At 28.2% G+C, this 7744-nt stretch overlaps 1 long non-coding RNA gene across 3 annotated transcripts in view; it reads right to left on the minus strand.

Moving 5' to 3' along the window:
- The window catches only part of LOC106690480 (uncharacterized), a 33272-nt gene that overhangs the window by 1711 nt on the left and 23817 nt on the right, over positions 1-7744 (minus strand). For all 3 annotated transcript variants that reach the window (XR_010843934.1, XR_010843935.1, XR_010843933.1), the window contains one exon: positions 793-952. This is a non-coding gene — a long non-coding RNA (uncharacterized lncRNA). The remainder of the gene's footprint in view (positions 1-792; positions 953-7744) is intronic.

Consider the following 7744-nt stretch of genomic DNA (forward strand, 5'->3'; position numbering starts at 1 on the left):
TATATATATATTTTAAACACATATTGATGTACATATTTTTAATTTTTTATTCTCATAGAAATTTGACTCTCTTGATCACCACGCAGAGCAATCTTTTACTACTAAGTTTGCAGTTTAAAGTAGGTTTTCAAATTTTCCAACTTTTCGGGTTTCTAAATTATGAGAACCCCTCCTGTACCTCTCTCTCGTAACGACATCCCTGCTAGCATACATTGCAAATAAGTTTCCCGAGAGGTAAGATTTCAAACAAACAAACATATATCTACTTAGGCAGTGATATCTTGTAACCCTGAACAAGACTTCATACCATTTAGAAAAAAAAATGTTATAGAGATAATTAAAATAAATTATCGGGCATGGCTTAACGAATAACGATTCAATATTATTGCTTTATTTTATTTATTGTTTACTAGAATGAATTGAATATTAAATAGTACTTTATCAATATTGATTGCGAAACAATAAATTCACTAACAAAGTTTTTCATTTTTAACATTTAGTATATAGAATAAAATAATTTAAAAAAAAAGAAGCGATTTTTGAACGATAATAATTGTAATTACTAAGTGATAAAATTAACCACATTTTATTAATATTTTGTATTTGAGAGTGAATAATAAATAAAATTATTAAAAGAAATGATCGATAAAAATTATTAGTTTTTATTTAACAGTTTTGAAAGAATTTATCCTCTTCGGTTCATGTCGATTTTGCATATAATGAGCAAATTAGTCATTTTTATAGTCCTAAAATATTATTTTAATAAACATTTTTTCGATATCGCATACTCACAATGACTCTGATGGATACCATTGTAATGAGATTGTTCTTCACTGCGGCAGAGGTGATGAACTGATGCTGCAATGACGGATTCATCTGATTTATATATCTGACCAAATATAGCCAAGGACCGGTGGCTGTCATGCAAAGAAGTTGTACCCTTGTACAGGAGCTATTGTTAGCAATAGAGTTCATTTGTATGCCGTTCAAATTTTAGCAAAAAATGTATTGTTAATTAGCTCTTAACACCTTCAAGTCTACAGAGATATCCATTGCATTTAAAGAATAAAGTATTATTTCCTTAGTTGCATATAATGTAGACTGCCTACTTATTTTTCTAGAATAATTAAACTATCGAAAAGGAAAACAATCCTATGTTTCATTGACTATTCGGGATAGAAGATCAGCCGAATCGGAAACAGTAAATATAACTCCTATCATAAATTATTTAGAAAATAATTAACTATTATGTAAGTTAGTTGTATCTAAAGCGTATGAAATATTAAAGGAATGATAATAGAAGTTAGTCGATGACAAACATAAACCTTAAAACGAGAAACTTTGATAAACTAAATATGATATAAAAAAAATTGCCAAAATTTTGACAAAATGTATTTAGTGTAAACTTTTAAAAACACCAAATAGGTTAAATCAACATGATAATTATTGAAAAGAACAAAAAATAAAAAGCATAACGAGAAATTGTAGTTTTGAATTTAAAAATTCCATTAAAAATAAACCATAACATAACATTAAAAAAGCTATTGGTATATTCGTATATACCAAATTATATTGAAAGTTCTGGTAACTACAAAAGTGATAAAAAAATAAATAAAACCACAATATAAATTGTACAGAGGAGTAAGAGTCCAGTTCACTGTGATAGATAAACTAAAATACTTTCAGTGTACAGTATGAAATATTTTAATAAAGAACGAACCATAGAATTAGCGATATACATATCAAATATTACAAATAATATTGATATTATGATATTATAACTACTGATAAGGCAAAAAAGTCTATTATCTATTTAAAAAGCAATATGTATGCTTAAATAAACCGATTTATTATATAAAATCGTAAAATTATTTAAGGTTGTTGGTCCTGCAGACCCCTAAAATGTTGAATAAAATGTGTATTAAATGAAGATATTAATAGGAGGGAGTTTTCACAAAAATACCTAATACAATAAAAAAAAAGTAATATAGAAATCTTACTTTTGGGCTTATTTTCAACGTCAGACCATTGTAATAAACCAAGGAAAAGCAAAAAAGTTTGATTTTACCTTAAAACTTGAGCTTTTATGATTACTAAACAGAATTTATAAACTTCGTCCATTAACCGTTTGCGGCTTTTATCCGGAACAACTGTGACGATTATTCTTACATTTGCCACTAATTCATAGCATGATTTTCACTCCTAGTCTAATGGTACCTAATTCGTGTTTTTTCTCTGAGACAATATTTAGTTTGGGCACCAAAATCAATTGTAACCGGTAGAAATTTTTCGGAAATAAAATTAAAAAAAAATTATCTATATTCTGGGACTTTGTGCCCTAAGAACAAAAATGTTGTAGATGAAATACGTAAAAGGAAGCATATCATGTAGCATATGATGTAGTATATCGATTGGTTGGGTTCTCATGTTCAAGGAATTAATAGTAGAACCCAAAGTAAAAAGTTCAGTGACTTAGGAAGGCTTCTTATTTCTTAGGGATTGATATAGGAAATATCCAAGGAAGTATTGCAGTTGGAAAGAGAGAGAAAGCCACATCAGGTCAGGTAAATAGATAGAAATATGCGTGCATCTAGGAACCCAAATGATAAATCTTATAAAACTATTCATTCATAAGACACTTTAATTTCTCTTCAAGTCCAATAGCGAGTCACCCATATTTCTGATACATGATTAACCCAAGACAGATGATGATTCCGCGGTTCAAATGGACTCTCAGTCTCGAAGAAGTACTCGTAAGGACGCTTAATAAAGTCAACATTACTCATCAATGGATAACTAGCCACACACATGACGACCCTGGAGATGCCATCCAAGAACTCACTCGACAAGTTTAAGAACTTTTGATAGCAAGGAAGCTGATATGACCCTCTCCGACTGAGGAGACAAAGCTCTATGAGAGCCTAGAGGACCTCAGGAGATCCATCGGATTCCTCATGTTAATCCATGACCTAAGGGAATATCTATCTAGGTTACTGAATGGAACAGGATTATTGTTTAAGTTATGCCTCGATAAGCTCAACAGGATGGAAGGAATGAAACGTTACATCATGCGCTTAAAGTTGGTATCGGTAGTTGTGGATAGAGTCGGGTAAATCATTAATGTAAGTGGAAATAAGAGTTCGTGGTAGCGAGGAACCATGAAGAGCACTACGCGAGAGGAAGAGAAGGACGATGAAAGCTTATGGGATGACCATTTTTTGTGAGCGATGGAATGAGAGAGAATAACATCATTTTAAGAAGGTGGTGGATAAGGACTCATATAATTGTATATAAATTTGGATAGTAGAACATCGATATTATTATATTATTATCAGCCATTTGGTTTTATGGCCGTTGATTAAAGGCTTCATGCTGCCTGTGTTGTCTTGGTATACGGAACAACCGAATAGAGACAGCGTTCAATTGATTGTAAGCATTGATTAAATAAATAAATTACACTAAAGAAATAACAGTTTCCACATTTAAATAGTCTATAAAAATCTATGTACAATACAACCATTTATAATTTGCCTGATTTTAATTCTAAAATAACCAATATGTGATGCACGAATATATTACTTTTCATGACCCGTTCAAAATTACTCAGACTATTTCCAAAGCACTGGAACCTTACAAGGCAGAAGGAGAAAGTGATGGAGAGGTGCCAACATGAAGGAATGTGGACATCCGATGTAATTGAACCTTGATAGTGCTCTCAGCAATCTTACTGATTGTGAGTTATAATTAAATTTCACAACAATAGTAATAAAAAAAACAAAACATAAATTCAAAAACACGGAATTAAATTGGATCAATAGCAAGTAGCTTCGATACTCATTAATCATTCTACAATTTACATTGATATTTTTATAAAAATATCTTTATGAATAACTCATAAATTATCAAGATATAATTTTACTTCAAATAATAGTTTCAAATTGAAAAGGTTCTTTAAATCTCAATTTATTTAGCTGGAGAATAAAACAATTAGTAATTACATGATACACTAACTTTATTTTCAAAATTACATTAAAAATGCTATTTTTTATTTATGTAACCCATTGGACGAAAATCTTTTCTTTCTTTATGTCTAGTAGACAATATTATTGATAAAAATAAGTTTTGTCTCCATTAACAAAATCTAAATTTTTTTTTAAACAACATATCATTAGCTAATCACAGTAACAATAACTATGAAAAATAATTACATAATAATAAGATATAAATATTTCCGAAAAGTATTTCTTGTACTGATATAATTGATTGTTCCAGAGCCAAAAACGTAAAAAGAAGATACAAATTTACAAAAAAGAGCTAATATACCAATCTTTTCATATAAATAAAGAAAGAATTATTGTATTTATTAGTTAGTTCAACATTCAAGCGTTTAACCGTCAACGCTCGGATTAATTTCAATCCGATTATTTTTCAAAATATAATTCGCATATACTATATTTAATTTTTTTATTTTATTCAAGGATTTCAGTAAAAAAAAATCAATATTTTTATTAATGATCTTATGAATTCAATTCTGTATTTTTAAATAAAAATATTTAAATCTGATCTTATATAGAAAAACACAAAAAATTGTACGGTCCATCAGTGTAATACTTCTTGCAAATTAGTTTTGTTTTACTCGAGTTAGATTTATAAAATGTATGGTGCAAGGAATTTTATTCTCTGATTTCTGTCAAAGTAGAAATAGTTTTCCTCTGAATTAATATGATGAAAAGATACTATTATTTTAAAATATAATAAAATTAAGATTTCTATAAAAGAATCAGAAAATTAATAAAAGGTATTATTCTATCTAGTTTGTACTATCAAATTCATGTGTTTTTTTGTCTGTGTTCGACCACATGGCTAAGAATTTAAAAATCTTCATATCCTAAAAATATAAGATAAAAAGAATAAAAGAAACCCATGACTTAAACCTGATCTATATTTTCTTTATTCATGATGAAAATTCATTAAAATAAAAATAAGCCAGAATAATTAAAAAATTAAAATATTAAAAGTACTGAATTTTTAAGAATCACTTTCACCGTTTTATTTATAATTTAAGCCTAGCCTTTTTGTCGATATTATCTTGTTTAGAACTTAATTAAATATTTACGGCTAATTAAAAAATAAAAGAATTTCATGGGGGAGGTTTCGCCTTTAAGATTTTAATAATTATCTTCTTACTACAGGTATTAATTTTCATAAACAGATTAAATTACTTCAAAGGCTCTCGTTGAGAAGGTCATAACAATAAAAATTTGAGTCCTGGATTTAATATAAACATTATCAGGTTAAAGTTCTTACATTAATTGTTAACAAGTAATGTCTAATATGTTTTTCTTGTTAGTGGATGTTACATTATTATTTTTTTTTTTTTATAATATATTGAAATATTGTTTTCACTTTTTTTTTATTACCAAAATAACCCCGGTCAGTAGAAATGATAATAATAAAACCTATTTACTAATCATACTAATTAAATTCATAATAAGATAAAAAAAAATCATATTAAATTGAAGTTTGCAATTTGAGGAAACAGCTAGAAGAGTCAAGGAGAGGAACTAAACTTTACTTATTAAGAGAAGCCAGAAAACTTAGGTTTTCTTTGATATTAATTATAGTCACAGTATGTCGTTTTGCTGATCCTAGAGCATATGAAAATAGTAAAACTCAATTATTTTTCTCTTTTTTAAATAAAATTAAACTGTGGAAAAAGACGTTATTTTTAAGTTAATGCTTCCAACTAGCGCAAGCATTATAGGAGGACTATTAAAGAAATTATCTGTATTAAATAATCATGATTCAGTTTAAAGAAAAACTACGAAGTTTTATTATCATTGCCTATTCATGTTAATGATCATTGCCTTATCATACATTGAAAAATTTCCTTTGATTCATCCGAGACTTTGCACCAATGGATGAAAGTCATTTTAAGACATTAGAAAAAAACAAACAAAAAAAAACTAGTCTGACGATACAGTTCAGTTGAACGTCAGGACGCACTTAGTGCTGTCTCTCTCATATCAACCCATACTATGGATCGACATATTACATCTCATTTACTAATTGTATTAATTTTTATAGGTGCGAATATAATTTTCAAGATAAGAATAAAAATCTAAAAACAAAATGGTAATACACAATTGTAAATTTTCGAATAGTACAAATCCAGGTAAAAAATAATTGAAGAGCTATGAGAAAGCTAATTGTATAATAGTTTAAATCAAATAATTTGTGTCCAATTTATACCACTTATACCCAAATTATAACCCGGTCATCCTCAAGAAACTAATGATCTGGGAGAATAGCCTGTACAATTTTTTTTTAAATTTTTAAATGTAGGGTGTACATTCTTTTTAAGATATGCTAATTTATTAGTAATAATACTGTCTGTTAAAATTGTCAAAAATGAATATACAATAAAATCTGTTATTTAATAAGATTATCCTAGAACCGTGGGACATTAAAAAAAATAATAAGCAGTATTTTGAGACTTAAATAGGATATAAATTGTTCTATTTTAACAGTCTCAAAAAATTGAAAAGATTATATATAATGTATGATTTTATATAGTTATTACGGTGGCAGGAATTCAATTTTTTAACTTCTCAAAACTACCTCAATTTTATATTTCAGAAAAAATATAGGCATTAGATAGAAAGGAGAAAAATATTCTTCAAAGCGAAATTTCTTTTTTAATTTTCTCTAAAATTTTACATAGCCCGTTCTTCCACTTATCTTATCAATTTTAATACCTCTAACAAACTGACAATTCATAAATAAATATATAAAAACTTTAAAATGGTTGATTAAATTTGTTTAAAATAATATACGTAGGTAATATAACATAATAATAATAATACTAAAATATCAATCCTACTTAGCACAACAAAGTCAGACGGAGGAATAAAGGGCTAGAGATAGACTGGGAATCAATGTTAAAAACAATTAACATCAAGCGTTCTTAATAACAATCTTAGTCTTATGGGACTTTTTCACAGTTACGCGAAACCATGGTTCATACAATCCCAAGAACATTTGCGTTTTTTTTAAAGGTTGAATTGGACTCCTGAAATGCTTATCAAGGCATTGCCTTACCTCAGTAGAGTCAAGTTTAAACTATAAATTAAAAAAAAAATATTATAATCATACGAGAAATTTAGATTAACAGTAAAACGTGTAATTTTTGCATAAAAAACCAATATGTACATGATTATGGGGAAAAACAACCCAAAACATGCAATATAAAACTAGTATCATTTAAATTTAATTTTCCCTCGATTCGAATTTATGTTGAAGTTTAACAGAATTTACTAGGCAACAAAAATCTAATCTCTAATTTTAAAGAATGATGTTAGATGCGGAACCAAGAATCAATCTAAATCAAGAAATATCCCAGTTTCTCGCTCTTTCTAATGTTATTATTATTATTTTTATTATTATTAATGCGGTTATTCAAAAGTTGTACTGGCCAGGAAAATGTCGGGCATGTTAGGCTGTTATAGTTTAGGCTTTTTTGCGATTACAATGAACTGTACCTTCAGAGAATACAAAGGATTAGTCACTTTGCATAATTTTGCTTCAAGACCCAAGAGACATTGTTATGTAAACAGGAACCCCCCTCCCTATGAATTTGACAAGCTGCTGGCCTTGAGCTTGACTTCCGCCTGGAGCAGGCAAAACTACATCTGTTCGCATTTCGGTGTAAGAGGGAGAGCTTAATAATATATGCGTGTATATA

Source organism: Halyomorpha halys, unplaced genomic scaffold (assembly GCF_000696795.3).
Source record: "Halyomorpha halys isolate HHAL.00 unplaced genomic scaffold, Hhal_1.1 Scaffold1739.1, whole genome shotgun sequence".
NCBI classification, from domain to species: Eukaryota; Metazoa; Arthropoda; class Insecta; order Hemiptera; family Pentatomidae; genus Halyomorpha; species Halyomorpha halys.